A 16,408-nucleotide genomic window follows, 5' to 3' on the forward strand; every position below is an offset into this window, starting at 1 on the left:
AATTTATCTCATTTAGGTCTCAAAATAACCTCATGTGTGTAAAAACTGTTATTAATTTCCACTGCAAAAATAAGAAAATTGCAGTCATGAGAAGTTAAGTAAATGTTCTCCTGTTTCCCAAGGCTGGTAAGCAGTAAGGTGAGGGTTTGAATGAGGGTATGCATGTCTCTAGAGCTCAGTTACCAAAAAAAAAAAAAAAAAAAATGTTTAAAATAAAAGAAATACAAGAAAAAAATTAATTCAAAAAAGTTCAAACAATACAAGAAATTCAAACACTTTGGACATCTAGCCACAGTCCCTTTAAAGAAAAATTAATTTAAAATTAAAAATTAGCTTTAAAAAATCTTGTTTCCTTTGTGGTCAGATGGCCAGAATTATATCTATGAAACATTTTCTTTTTCATATTTTGGAAAAGTAGTATGCGATCATTGTAGGAGTTAGCTTCCAAAATTTGCTCCTGTCTGGCAATGCATCAATTTACCAATGTGACATAACAGCCAGGAGTGTCGGATCTGGCTTTTAGGAGCCAAATTGATCCCTTTGGTATTTGTTTTTTTGGGTCTATAACTTTGTTTGAGTGTATATTTATTTTTCATTCTGACACTTTATAGTAAAATAAGTAATATCTTCTCAACAGTTTAAAATAGACTAATTCTTCTTTCGTAGATATGTTGAACTGTGATCAACACATTCACCAAAGAGAATTTTTTTTTTAGACATTGATCTTCTGGAAAATATTGCTACACTAAGTCATGCAGATCTTCCAACTGTTGACATGTTTCATTATATAATGTCAAAAATTATATTAGTATCCCCACCCATCACATCAGCAAAGTCTGTAAGTACTAGTAACCTACCAAGTTCACAGTGGTGGATACAAGTTTTCTAAAATTCTAATTTTCACCCCTATGTTTCCCCAGTTTAATTTAGATATAATTGACATATAACCTTGTAATAGTTTAGAGTGTACAAGATAATGATTTGCTATATGTATATATTGTGAAATGATCACCACAATAAGTCTAGTTAATATCCATCACCCCACATAATTATATTTTTTTTCTTGTGATGAGGAATTTTACGATCTATTCTCTTAGCAACTTTCAAATATACAATAAAGTATTGTTACTGATAGCCACCACCTGGTACGTTATAGCCCCACAACTTATTAAATTTATAATTGGAAATTTATACCTTTGGACCACCCTCTTAAGTATAAAAATGTACTTTTCACATTTATTATATACCTATTTTATGTCAGGCTCAGTAAGAGGCATTTCAACTAGCTTATTTGATGTGATGTGTTCACATTTCCACTTTATAGATGAAGAACGTGGGTTCCAGAGAGACATGTGGAGTCTCTCAATCCTTGAGGTGTGGATTTGTGGGCTTGAGCTGCAGCTGGAGAAGCTACTGCAGACAAGAAAACAATAGGGCACTAGTGGGTGTTTGCTTGTGTATTTACATTTCTGCCAGACAGCCAGTCTCCATGATCTGAAAGTAGATCAGCCCCCACCTGCTGTTACCCACACAGGTACCTATAGATCAGTGTTTCTCAAGAACATGGGCTGTAATCCACCTTTGTTAGAATTCCCAGGAACACTTCTAATAAATACATACTTCTGTTTCCATCGAGGTCATGACTGAGACTGGCTAATTTCTCACTAAGTTTCCTTTCCTTTTTGGGGAATATATTTCCCAGACCACTGCAGGGGGCCTTGAGACTAGTTCTTACTGATGGGATGTGAGTGGAAGTGACACGGTCACCTCGTTTTTGCAGTTAAGAGTAGGTGTGTCTTCTCCACAGCCCCACTTCATTCTTATTTGTGGTATGAACACAGAAGACCCAGTGAAGGACTCTGAGGTCATAGGGTGTGGTAGAACCACTGGATGAGTTCCTGGGATGACGAGTGAAGTAGAGAACTCAGTCTCCATTGACCCGTATTGGATTGCGGAGTGAACACAAACCATTATCTTGTTCAGCTACTGAAACTGTGGGGTGGTTTGGTGCAAAGTTTGCCTTCCCTGATGAATACACAGATCTAATGGATCTTGAGGAAGGAGCCCCGAAATCAGCGTTTCTAGAAAGCCATCAGCTAATTCTGAAAAACCAGAGTTTCACAAAAGGGGTCAGGCCTGGACACAGGATGGAAGTGCCTTTGTGTGGTCCAAAAAGTTGGGTACACGACAACAGATAGCCGTAATGTTTTCCCATCATGTGTTATCCTCATGTCAACCTCTTCTCTCATTCCTTCTTGTCACGTAGAAAACTGAAGTTTAAGCACATGCCTTATAGGCTGACATGGTAACATGTCCTTTCTTGCAGATGGAAAAGTTAATCTCTGGATCATGAGGCCAATCTCACAGCACTCTGATAAGCTGCTTGAAAATTGAAGTCACAAGTTTGGATGGCCACCAGGTATTTTATCTTTCAAAACAGCAAAGCTCAAAGATAATTCATCTTTACTTTCACATCTATTATCTTGCCTGCTACTTCAGAGCCAGAGACCAAGCCCTGGGACAGTGTGGGGGTTGGGACAAGAGGACAGTAAATAGTAACATACCCATTTTTATGAGTGGGAAAGTGTGTGTGGGTCTGAAAGTTTGTCTCAACTGCCAATAAATACTTGAATTTGCCAACCCAAAGAACTGGCTTCCAAGTGTCTCGTTTCTCCGTCTCCTGCAAGACTCTAGTGGCACACTAGTGCAGAAGCTCTCACCACTACCAACACACATGTACACACGTACACACACATATAGTACTCAAACTTAGAGCCCACCGAAGGAGAGAGGCCCCTTTCCTCTGTGCTTGGCTGACACATCTCCTAGCTGGGTTAAGGACTGGGGGTGAGAGCAGTTATTTTTGAGAAGTTAGTCTCCCTCATCACCTGTAAGGGGCTCCTGTTCTATTTCTCATTCACTGTTTCTCTGAGTCACAGGTGAACGGCCACTACCGTGAGTCACTCTTTCTCCAGAACTGTCTGAGACTTTACTGCACTCTGGCAGGGAGAGGACAGGGGCTGCAGAAGGGATGGTGTCTGCCCAGCCCCGAAATCCCAGCATCAAACAGCTGGATCAGACCATGGCCCGGACAGCCCCAAGGTTACCATCAAAGCTGAGGCAGGAAATTTGCTGACCCTCGTTCTGCAGACTGAAAGAAATTGGCCTCCTGCTCTTTCTGAAGCCAAAGGAACCTACACCCACAGTCCCATTTCACCCTGAGAAGGATGATTTCCCCCATCGTGGCACACACATGCCTGCCCCAACTGCCAGCTATTTCTGGCTGGCTGGGGGTATGGTGGTACCCTAAGGTCTTCCTGCCTCAGAAGAAAAGAAACAGATCCCAAGGTAAACCCCACTTACATACCGTGTTTCCCCCAAAAATAAAACCTAACCGGAAAATAAGCCCTAGCATGATTTTTCAGGATAATATCCCCTGAACATAAGCCCTAATGTGTCTTTTGGAGCAAAAGTTAATATAAGACCCAGTCTTATTTTTGGGGAAACGCAGCAGCAAAGGCAGTATCCAGGTTCTGAAAATTCAGAACTGAAGACGCCTTCCTTTGGAGAATCTGGATGGTATGTGCTATACAAAATCCCGTTGCAGTCAATGTAATGTTTGAATCTAACAGGTTGGTGGAGGTCCACGTACCCTGGGCACCTTCGTGATGACCTTCTTCATCACAGTAATACCCAGGGCCTAGAAGGCATTCAATAAAAGACTCGCCAAATGAATGAATGAATGAATGAGGAAATGAATGTCAAGTACTAGATTTTTGATAGGCAGTATAGAATACCCAACTCAATCATAAAAAAACGGTCTCCCAGATAGTAACTAAACTAAATGGATGTAGTAGCCCAAACACCCAACTTTCAGCTAAATGCATGAATCATCAGTGGAAAAAAGTGTTCTGTCTTACAGACACAATGACCTGATTTGAGGTGGAATTACTCCCGTGACCCGATTATTTTAAGCAGTTACAGGGCCTCATCAGGAACTGATGAAAACCAAGTAAACCGAGCCACACCCAGCAACTCAGAAGAAATGGAGAAGTGAATAAGCAGACACGTGCTTTAGGTTAAACGTGGTGACAGGCTTCCAAGTTGTATTACAAAACCAGGAAGAAAAATGTTTTAAAATCTAGGATTCCAATGGAAACCACACCTTTTTTTTTTTTTTTTCCAGTTTCTAATTATTTTACTATTACCTATACTATTAAGCTGTGCATATCTATTGGATCTGTATGATAGAAATGCAGATACAATATACAGACACAATAAAAGACAGATACAACTCTGACTTCAGTGATATCCCACTGGGACCTTGAAGTTGATTGTTGTGGGAGTATGTGTATCACTGGAAACTGCCAATGCCAAATCAAGACTTATTTTTTGTTGTTGCTTGTCTAGACCAGGGATTAGAAAACTACGGCCTGAGGAGTGGCCAACTCTTCTTGAAAATACTGTTTTGTTGGAACACAGCCATGCCCATTCATTTCTGAATTGTCTCTGGAAGCTTTCCCATTATCATGACAGATGAAGCCACACTTTGAGGTGGGTGGTAACAACCCAAGCATGAGGCAGGATACTTGTTTTTCCAACCTCTGTTCCCAATGATGCTCTATTTCACTGTTCATGCCTCAATCTCCAACACCGCATAAACTGAAAGAATTATTCTCACTGTTTCTATGGTTTTGAGGTACCTATATGTTAAAATAGAACTGACGATTTGTCTGTACAGGATGCTGTAGCTAAGGGCTGTTCTTGGGAGCAAGTGTGGTAGAGGAGAGAGAATGCTGACTTTTCATTCAAGCCATCTCAAGATCACCCCTCAGAAATGTTGCTTGTTAGCCTGATTCCCTCAGGGAAGTCATTTAACTTCATTGAACATCAACTTTCTCCCCTGCAAAAATGCAGGACACACTTAATATGAGTATTGCAAGGATTCAATGAAACAGCCTATATACAATGCCTCACACTTAATATGACAAAGCTCAATACACTTCCACTCTCTTCTTTTCATCCAAAAACCCTCCACATCTCACTTGTTCTTTTTTCTCTCCGTCCCTTAGCTAATTTTCACCTCCTTCCAGAGCCCCACAGAGTTGCGACAAGGTGAAAGCAATATGAGTATTACAAAGATAGTGTGTAGAAACTCACTAAATGAACATTGATTTGAAATGCCTCCAAGTGAATACAAGCAAATTAAATACGTTTTTTGGGTCAACTCTCTTCTTGACGCCTTGGCTCTGATCTCTGTGATTCAGTTCAGTTCAATGGGGAGAAGCCCTGATCTGCCCCGGACACTCGAGGAAGCGTGGAAGTGGCTATGCCTCTGTCCTCCATCCCGCCTGGGTGCTGACAGTTCTGAGAAGGGCTTAGGGAAGGAAAGAGATGCCCAAGCAAGTCGTTGCCGTGTTTTCTGGCGTGACCTCCCTTCCTGCCGCAGTGGGCCTATTTCCCCAGCGTGCACCACTCTCTCTATCTCGCTGTATTGACCACTGCATGTGGACATGAGGTTCTCCCCTCAGAACCTCTGAAACTTGTGTGTTATCCTTTTCCTCACTCTCCCCTCCCATCACACCCACATTCTTACGGCCCTGTCTTAGTAAAGGACATGTTGTGTTTCTACAATCAGAGCCCCCTGGACTCCAGCGCCTGCACACTGCACACTGGGTGCTTCTGGGAGGGATGGGAAATACCGGGAGGGGATGCCCCCTGGGAAGGTCACGGGACGTAGTCTTCTCAGGCCGTTTCTGATAAACATCCTTGTAGGCTCTCTGCAGGGGGAGAGGAGTCCAAGCCAAGGAGACAGAGTGAGGCAACACACTCATCACCCCCCACAGAGCTGGTGCCTGAGGGGCAGCAGCTACAACAACCCTGCTGACAGCCGCTGTCCTGCCGCCCTCTCCTCACTAATTACAAAGGAAGTTGGGGCCAGGCATCCATGCCAAAGCCTGATTCCTCCCGTAAGCCCCTTCCCCTCCCCCTGCAGGTCTGTTTCCAGGGGCAAGATTCTCTTCATGCTCTGACCCTGCAAGAAAAAGTCTGGAATTTCCTCCAGGATTTCTGAAATTGGGCAAGTCCCAGCTATGTGGATTGTCCCCAAAGGCAGGCTAAGCCCCAGACCTGTGCTCCGAGCCCCGAGGCAGGTCACTGCTGGGCAGGCCATGGCTGGGGCCTCATTCCAGGCCAACTTGTGGAGCTGCCCAGCGGCTGCCCAGCCCTTCTCTTCTCTCCCTCCTCCCACCTGCAGTCATCCAAGCCCCGATCCTTGGGGACACCTCCCCATCCAGGGGAGTGGATGAAGCCATTGCGAATGCTCCCATAGGCTGGACACTTGTGAGAATAAGAGGGAGACCAAAGTGGCTTCAGCACATAAGCATCACCTACATGGCTTTTCTTCCCACACTCCTGAAAGTGAGAAGGAGGGACTTCACAGAATTATGGGTGTAGCTGAATAAAATGTGTGCAGAGCAGAGGGTCTGAGGAACAGGCTTGCCTGTGAACTCTAATTGTTCAAGGCCACCACCTGGCCATACGCATGCTTTATCTATTCCCGGGAGGGAGGCCAGGCCATATGGGCAACCAGGCCCATCCACTCCCTCACCTTGGAGGCAGAAGATTGGGGGTCTGCCTCCCAGCTAAGTCTCCATCAATGCTTAGCCTCTCTGGACCTCCATTGCCCCATGTGTTAACTATTGATGGTTAAATCGTAGCATTAAAAGAGCCGTTGCTCCTGAGATCCCCACCTGGGCGCCTGGAGGTGGGGTCCTGCCAGTGTGTGCTGCTGTCTCCTCTCCCTGCCCTGGACGCTGACCCTTGTTCTACTCACCACCCATGGTGCCTTTGCATCACCTCCTCTGCCCCACCCTCTACACATCTCATGTGGTTTTCTGAGAAATTTCCTATTTTTTGAATTGGGCAGCAAATAAGTGTTGCCTTGTCATTAAAAGAGGAAGTCCTGCATCCCAGGGCCGTTCCCCATGTTCGCAGAGGGACCTCGTCCAGGGCCTCTGACAAGGCTTCTCTTTCTCCAAGTTCTTTAGGGGACAGCAGTCAATTCCCCCTTTCCCAGTCCCCTGGGGTCTTCCCAGAGTCACAGCTGGGCAGAATGGGAGGGAGCCAAGGCTTCCTTGGGGCTTCCCCACCACCTAGTATCACGGTCTTGGCGCTTCAAGAACACTCTGACTTCAGTTTCCTTTCTCCCAAACTCTGCATGGGTCGCTCGCCTGGTGAGGCCCAGGTCATCTGGCTGTACCCTGGCTGCCCTCAGCAAAATGTGTGAGTCCTCAGAGGCTTTATTGCCAGGGCACCTACTCCACTGAGCTTCACAATGTGTTAATAGGTGAGAGGCACTCCATCCACTGTCCCCTGGTGATAACTGTGGAAGGTGTTAGACCCTGGTCCATTGTTATTCTAGACCAGTACAGGAAACAGCAGTGAATCGCTAGAAGAGAAAAGCATTCCCTTTTCTGTCATCTTTTAATCTTTCTGATTCAATCAGGAGAAATCCTCAGTGCTTGCCAATCTCCTCCCTTCTCTCTCTCTCTCTCTCCAATGAGAGAGTAAACTCAGGGCTCAGAACATCAGACAGGCAGCTGCATCAAGCTCAAATTGAAAAACAATGTTTGTTTTGATTGTATTTTTAGCAAGCAATATTGGTTTCAAGTTTATAGCTGCCGTAAAATGTTACTTTTCAAACTGAATTGATGTAAATTTTAAAAAGAGTCATTTTAAAGACAACCACTGAGTCTACAATATAAGAGAACACTGTTACAAAGACTTGTGAAAAATCTCAAAGGTAGAAAGCCAAAACAGGGGACTTGCTTTAGCTGAAAGACACAGCATAACAGCAAGAATCCTAGGCCCTTACAGCCAGTTGGTCGGCGGGGGGCCTGGGGCCCAGAGATTTTTAATGTGCCCTCTCATCCCAGCTCTGCAGGTGTCATACACCCTTAGGATGGACTCCAGCTCTTTCCCTCTGTCCATTTTCATTCATTCAGCAAGTAAATGTATTTACAAAGGAAAAACAAACAAACAAAAGACCAAAAGACCAAAATTCGCTGACTAGGGAGCCCCACGTAGCACCAAGTCCGGGCTCTGGGAGATGAAGTTGGGGAGAAGATAGATGGATATCGTCAGGCGTCTCCCTAGTTACAGGTGGCCTGGCAAGGTCTGGGTTCATCAGTCAGGTGAGAGCTGGATCGGTTGGAGGCTGAAGCATGTGTGGGCCTCTGAATTATGTGGTCAGGTGCTTCTGCTGCACATGCGAGATGTCTGAGAGAGGATGACATACCCAGACAGGCCTGCACCAGTGTCAGAAGGCCAGGTGGAGGGGTCACGGGCTGTAACCTATTAAAACTTTGTCACAGAAAGACCATGCATAAAGGAGTCAGAAGCCCTAGACTCGAATTTCAGTTCTAATTCCAGCTGATTCTATGACTTTGAACAAGTTCGTTGCTTTACCTTCCCAGCCCCCAGTTTTCTCATCTGCAAAAGGGCAGGGGTGGGTAGTATGTCTTAGTTCATAGGACTATTGAGAGAATGAAAAGTGAGTTTCACTAAGGCAGGAACCATGCCTGTTGCATGAGTTAATGTAGAACTGGTCTCTGTCCCATGGTAAGTTCTACTCATTTTCATGAATTAAGGCGTAACGTGTCCAGCAGAAACAGCCCCATATTATAGGTTCATGAAAATGGTAGCTCTAATAATAAAGGTTCTCTACTCCGAGCACCAGCACTTTTCTGCAATGAGGATGAATCCACAGCAGGACAGCAATGAGGGGAGCTAGTGGAGGAGTTCAGGGGTTCTCTGTGGGTTCTAAGCGTCGTAACACTTGGCAGGTGCATGGATCCCACTTCCCAGGTCTAGCAAGACACCCGAGCTCCAGCTTTGTCAGTTTTCCCTCAGTGGGGAGAGCAAAAGAGTCTGGGCTAAAACCCTGACCATGAAACAAAGAGAAAGAAACACTGGCTAGCAAGAAAGAAATGTCAAATGGCTTATTAATTTCCTCTGGAGACCCATCCAAAGGGCATATATTACAGGAAAAAGCCACAAGAAAGCATGCGGACTTTCCCAGTTACAATGACTAAGCGTTGCTCCTGCTTTTTGCAACATCTATGGTCGTGAATGTGACCCTTTGTTCTACAGAAAAACAGACACAGACACATTCCTTCCTTCTGAGCTCCAACCACCCACAAGTGTGGACGAAGTTGGTTGCATTTTGAAAACTGCTTCAGAGAGGATAAATAGCTCCTTTCGCTGCGATTTCTCCTCTGTTCAGTACAACACGAGTAAGCAGCTTCTTGGTCCAGCTGTTATCTATGTATTAGGAATCCAGGAAACCCCCAGATAAATGGAGGGCACAAGCAAGACCAATAATTGCCACAGTATAGACAAACACTTGTTTCGGGTAAACATTGATGCTGTGGAAATGTAAAAGAAGGGCATCTTTGCCAGTCTTGGCTTCCAGGAGGAAAGGACACCTGAGCTGGGTTTTGCAGGATGGGTAGAAGTTGGTCTGGCAAAGAGGTAAGGTAAGATCCTCCAGGAAAAGGAAACAACTTGTGAAAAGACCCAGAGTGAGTCCTTGGTAGAGGGGAAGGAGAGGGAGTGTCCCTGAAACACAGCGTGGCGCATTGAAAGCCAGCGTGCCTTAGGCAAGAGAGGAAAGTTGAAGCTGGAGAGAGAAAAAGGCCAAGCTCCAACCCTGAGGGCCCTGAAGTTCACCCACCCTGAAGACAACGGGAGCCATAGAAGGAGTCTCAGCAGGGAAGGGGCCCACTGGATTGGCATCTCAGACTTTTGACCTCAGGGTGGAGGACGGATGAGAAGTGTGAACTAGGAGCTGACAGCCCGGCTGGGAGCCTTGCCGTGTCCAGGAAAAGTGTTTTAAGAACCCAAAGAAGAGTAATGCTAAGTAGGATGTGAGGAGGGAGCTGGACTTGGAGGGTAAGGTGGAGAAAAGAGCCCAGGAGGACTTCCAGTTTTCTATTCCATCTGTTGAACCAAAATTCGATTCCTTGAAGCCACGTACCATATTTGATCAATTCCCGAACATTGTAAGCAGCTAGCCTAATGTCTTGCACAGAATAGATCTTTGATGAAACTTTGGGAAAGGATGGGAGGCTGAATGAGTGGTGAGTGAGTGAAGGAAGGAATGAATGAATGAATGAATGAAATCTTTTTCTAACACCTCTCTTGGGGTATCACTGCTATCTAATCGACATTGGTTATCACACCTTGTCTTAGCTTCCCTCTAGGGAAAGTGGAGGTACTGAATAGATGAGAATGACAGGAAACTTCCGTCTGCTCAGACTGAAAATCCCCCTCCTTCTCTCAGAAAGGACCAGCTGGAGTCAGTGGAGAGAGAGAGCGCTGGGCAGGAAGTGGGGTGCTGGTCACTGTTCCGGTCCAGGCCATCTGCCTGTAGGGTTCCCTGGAGCACAGTTGGGATTTCTTTTTGGGGGGCACAGCCAGGCAGTGGAAGGTGCCCTGGATGTGTAATCCCATTCAGTCATTTACTCACTGAACTTCAGTGAGGGTGACTTCAGAGGATTGCTAGAAGAATCTAAAGAGGCAAGGCTGTGGAAGATACTTACTACCGATAATTTTAGTGGTTATGAGTTTGTGTATGAAAGCTGTCTAGCAAAAAAGCCCCAGAGTGAGAGCTTTGCTTCTGTGGTTTGCTACGTGTCCCTGACCAAGGTGCTTAAATTCTCTAAACCTTAGGTTCTCAACTATGAAACGGAAAAACAGAGTGCCAATTACAGCAGGCTGTGTAGAGACCGGCAATGAGAGCCAATAGACAAATAAGCTTGATCAACTAGAAAATGCAACATACCTCTAATCTAACAATGGGAACGGCAACCTGCTGACGGTGCTTTGGGGAAAGATCGTTCACTGGCCTTCGAGTTTTCTCCACTTTGTGGTCCCTGCAGCTTTGGAACAGGCATGTGAACGGCCAACAGTTAACATGCCTATGCCTCAGTTTCCCTCATTAATGCTTCGCATGGCTAAAACTATGTCTATAAAGAGGTCTGTGGCCAGCATGTCACCCAAAGACATGACCTTCTCTATGCAACTTCTTCAAGTTTAAAGCGAGGAAGTAGGAATGACTGCAAGAGATTTATTCAGAATCCATGTTCAGAGAGCCTGCAAATTTGTTACCAGAGGCCCCTGATACTCCAAAAACCTTGTATTAGAGGAAAGACTCCTTCCCAGGAAAGAAGTCAGAGACCCAAGTTTCAGCCCAAGCCCTGGTCACTAATTTGCTGGGTGACTGTGAGTAGGTCACTGCTTTCTCCATGCTTCAGGATTTCCAATCTGCAAAATGTGGCTTGAGTGTCACTGTCTCTTCCATGGCTTCCCACTGCCAACGTAGACCAGCAGTTCTCATGTCAACCAACCCTCTTACCTGTGGTTGAACCTTAAACTGATGTGGTGTCAGGAATACTGAGCTCTGGTTGGCATGGAGGAAAGGGCACGAACAAAGAGTAAGGGTCTAGAATCAGAGTTTCCTCCTGATTTCCCCAAGGGTCTGGCTAAGAATCTAGCAGACCCCAGCAAGATGGAAGATTTGTTTGCTTTGCAAGATGCAAATAATGGGGGAGAGAAAGGCTTCTTCTGACTTTCTCTTTCCTAGAAGGCCTAGAAACAAATCGCTGTCATCCTTCAAAATGTGATTTCTGATGTAACCGAAACTACCAGTTTAGGTGATGACAAGTCCCCAGAGATGAAAATTAAATGAGAGGAGAAAAATGGAGAACTAGAAAAAGCAACCTAATTAAAAATGAACAACGGAAGCTGATGACCAGACAGAAAACCAGTCTGGATACTTGGCCCAGAGCAGTGAAGATAAGAATTACATTGCAAAACACATCCGAAAACAGAGACGAGCAGGATGCGGTTTTGTCCAAGATGTGAGAGTAGAGCCTTCTGCAGACTTTACCAGGTTCAAATCCGGGTGTTCAGACCCATTTCCTTGCCAAGATACATGGCGAAGCAGTAAGTAGCTTGGAAGAGTCAAAACTGGGCTGGGCATAGATGCAGAAGGCTGCTTTCCAATCCTTGCTTTCTCACCTTCTTGCTCTTGGCACAGGGCAAGTCATTTGACCTGTCTTTCTGATGGCGTGATCGTCCCTCACCTGCTCATCCTGCCGGGCTGTTGGTCTGAAGTGAAATGATGCCAGTGAAAGCCTGAAGTCCTAGCCAATGGGGGAGTTCCAAAACTGAGTATTCCTTCCTCTGCAGATGACTTAGAAGTGAAGAAGTGATGGAAGACATGAAACTCATCATTATAAAGAGACTCAGAGATTGGTCATTTCCCCTCTGCAGATAAAGGTCCAAGATAGCCAACCACTCAGCCAAGGTATTACAGTGAGTCAGTTCGAAGGGTGAGTCTCCTGGGTGGCTGCCCAGTGCAGCTCAGACCCAAAATATAGTCAGAGTCAAAATAGAGTCAAAATAGAGTCAAAATTCAGGAACCAGAGTTTTTTAGATATTGGCCCTAGTTAGCTGAGGTCTCACCACTCCCAGGCTCTCAATTCATTTATGCAGCAAATATATGCCTAGTATAGAGCTCATGCCTAGCAGACTAGGCACTTAATTACTGCTTGTTAAGTGAATAAATAAATGAATGGTCAATGAATGAATGAATGCATGGATGCTAGCCCCACCCTAGGTGCTGAGATAGAGTCAAAGAAGCATGGACAGTTTCTGCCTATCCTCGCTTATAGTGTGGTGAAGACATACCTATAACTAACCTTAAAATACAGGGTGCAATCAAGTGTTGTAAAGAGGAAAGTATTGAATTTTAAGGGATTGGGTGTTTGGAAAGACTTCTTGGAGAAGGCCCAGCTCCCTCTCCAGACAAAGGACATCATGCATGCAAAGGCTGTGTTCTGGGAAAGATTAGCCAATTGGTGTGATTATGGCATAGAGCATTTAAAAGAAATTATTTATGAGTGAGATGTGGCCTGAGTCATATGCTAGGTCCAGGTCAAGCTTCTTGATCACCATACTAAGGAGTTGTGCTCCATCACATAGATAGAGAGAGCTGCTGAAACATGTTTAGCAGATCAGATTGGTGGTTTGGGTAGATAGATAAATTTGCCATCATTACAAAGAATGGATTGGGAGATAGAGTTTCTCTTGCAGGAAATCACATTCAACTGCTTTAGTAGTACTCAGACTGAGACAGGGTCGTTTGGGATGAAGAAGAGGAAATGAATGCATGAGATGCTTCAGACATGCAATGGAGAGATCGTAGTGATGAACTGGGTGTGAAGGGACATGGGGAAGAAGATCTAAAGGTGGGTGTCTGCTTTCTCGCTGGGCCATCTGGGTGAGTCGGCACCTGAATGCTTGGTAGAGGAAGCAGAACTGGGAGTAGTGTCATGAGCCCAGGGCTACAGATCAGGATTTCTCTGCACTCCTTGCACCCAGCATGGTACCGCGTAGCGTACGCACACATAGTGATAACAGCATCAGGGGATAGTTTGGGGAATTTTAAAACCCCTCTTCAAAACTTCTCCATAGACTCCCCACCTGACGTGACCCCACATGAATAAACTAAGGGAAAATGATGTGCTTCTTATGCAAATACAACCTCAACGCCAGTCCTGTACCACGTCTTGCAACCAAATTGATTCCTCAAGGCCCTCGTAGGTAGAAATGCTGCATCTGGCACAGGGGCTTATTACATCTTTGTTGAAAGAAGAAAATAAAGAAAGAAGGAAGACGGGGTAGAAAGGACAGATGCAAAGAAGGAAGGGTGAACTTGAAGTCGGGTGGCATCCAGGTATAAATGCCCAGTGGTCAGATAGAAACGCCAGTCTAGAGCTAAGAGTCATTTGCCGGGTAATGAGAGATTACCTGTGAGAATCCATTGGAAAAAGAGTCTAGACCTAGGGTAACAAATTCCGCTATAACAGGGGCCAGGCAGACGAGTGAGTGAAGGAGTCAAGCCATAGATAGTGGAGAGCTTGTGGGGGGAGGGGGAGTCTCTGGTCAACCTGTGGATATATGCTTCATCGGAAGGGCCACCCATTTGCAAATTCTTGTGAAGAGTGAGTAAAAGTATGCATCCTTAGAGAAGACCAGTATTTAAAGATAAACACAGAAGAGAAATCAGCAAATATATGCCTCGTATCAATGAATACAATATAAACAAGAAGAAGCAGAGAGTGAGAACAGAGCCCCAGACACAATAGGAGGGTACAATTCCTGAAAAAGGGAGTGGTGACAGTGTAACCTGGCAGTGATTTCACGTTGGATCAGAGTTGGGAAGAAGCCTTTATATTAAGCAATGAGGTCACTGGTGAGACCATACAGATTTTCGGTTGAGTGATGGATGTAGAAAGTAAATGGCAATAAGGTAAGAGATTAATTATAGGTGAGAATGTAGAGACCACAAGTAGAGATCAATTATTTAAGAGTTTTTTCCATGAAAAGAAAGAGAGAAGGGAGTAGCTTGAGGGAAGATGAGGTTAGGGGAAATATAATTTCGTAACAATGAAGAAGTCTTGAACATGTCGGTTGGAAGAAGGGAAGGGAAGAGTGGAAAGAGAGAGATAATGGAGAATGCCAGCTGCTGGAACAGGCTGCAGGAGATTAAGGATATAGATTGATCAGTGACCCTTAACAAGAGGGCTCAGCTCTTCTTCCTCTAAAGGAAGGAAGAAGAGATACAATGGCATAAAGATGGAGTTCAGTTTTGATATGGGCATGGGGGTGAGCAGGGAGGAAATGCTTACAGTCTCTGCTTTTAATGGGGAGTATGTTGTCTCCCTAGAGTGCTGAAGCCTGAAGCTGGAGCAAGAGATGTAAGGGAAAGGAAGGTTTGGAGTGTCACTGTGGAGTACGTCGGAAAGAAAGAACTAGGGCTATGGGAAAGGATTGCAAGCATAGTCAGCAGGGAGGGCAAGACCGCCACAATCCTGACAGCCTGGGTGGGAGTGGTCAGGGATACAGGGAGATGCTCAGGCGACCTGGAGTTAGGCACTGGCCAGTGGGGAGACTGAGTCGTAGAAATAGAGAATCAAATCAAAGTCTTGAAGTAGATAGATAGATGATAGATAGACAGAGATAGATAGGTAGGTAGGTAGGTAGACAGACAGACAGACAGACAGACAGACAGACAGACAGACAGATGATAGATAGAGTCAGCATGGTGGTGAGAGTGTGACCAACGCCAGGCTGGGCCAGGAAGGAAAGGAAGCCAGGTAGGGACTGAGGAACCTGGAGGAGCTGACGCAGCAGATGAAGAGTTATTGAAGGGGAAGGAAGCGGAAGGCTGTGGGCAAAGAAATGGATTACTAAGTTGAACACCATGAAATGGAGAAGTTCAGGGAGATGACAAAGTCCAGAAAGTGGCCATGGAGCAGGGGCTGAAATGGTGTGGTGATGAATCCATCTGAAGAGGGACCCACGGCACATTAGAGAACTTCCTATTAGTTCATTTACATCCCCTAAACTTTTGCTTCCCTTAACCTTCTACCTGCTTACTGAGCCTTCCATTTACATGGTGGCTGGAGGTGATCTCGAAAGGCAATCTTTAAGATGAAGGGAAAGAAAAATAACCAGGAGAAGGAAAGAACTGGTTGAGCAGAAAGAAGACAGGCCTTCCAGGGAAAATGCCTGGATTTCAATCCCAGCGCTGCTACTTCCCAGTTCCCATGTCCTTGAGCAAGTAAACCTCTAAACCTCAATTTCTCCATCTGTAAAATGGGGACAATGATACCAGTCTCACCCACATTACAATGCCCATGTTTGATTCACATGACTTTATGAATCCTAAAGCACACATAAGAAATTATAGTTGTGGTGCCTCAAGGCCCACAATTTTGAAATAGTCTCTCATTAACTGCATACAAGTCCTAGAAAGCATTCAGTAAATACGTAACATTAATGTGTATCACCATCATGAAATCAGCTTGTCATAATTTTGGAATATATGTACATCCTAACTGTATTAGGAGCAGATCAAATAAAAGAAAGTGGGCACATGATGTACTGCAGCCGTGAACTGTCCATAATAAAGAATTATGTGTGTATAACGGATATAGTCCCTTTTGTTACCTCAGGGCATAAGTGATTCTTATCTCCTATTATGTTCAGTTAATCACTAGCACCCCAAGTTGTCCGGAGAAGGAGGAAATCTAATAGTCTGTGCTTAAGCAGCCTCTCCCAACTTCGTCACAGTGCCCGATAACCTTGGGGACCAATTCATTCCAGCTGACAAATCCTGCTGGGAAATTTCCAGCACAGTGAGAGCTGGGTGATCTGACGCACCAATCAGGGACCAGGGCTCTTGGCTGCCGTTGCTTCTGTCACTGACCCAAGGGCTAACTATGGATAACTGACCCCACACAATCCCACGTGTTTCCCCCTGCCTTGCTCTAAC

Source organism: Rhinolophus sinicus, linkage group LG15, assembly GCF_036562045.2.
Source record: "Rhinolophus sinicus isolate RSC01 linkage group LG15, ASM3656204v1, whole genome shotgun sequence".
Classification (NCBI taxonomy): domain Eukaryota; kingdom Metazoa; phylum Chordata; class Mammalia; order Chiroptera; family Rhinolophidae; genus Rhinolophus; species Rhinolophus sinicus.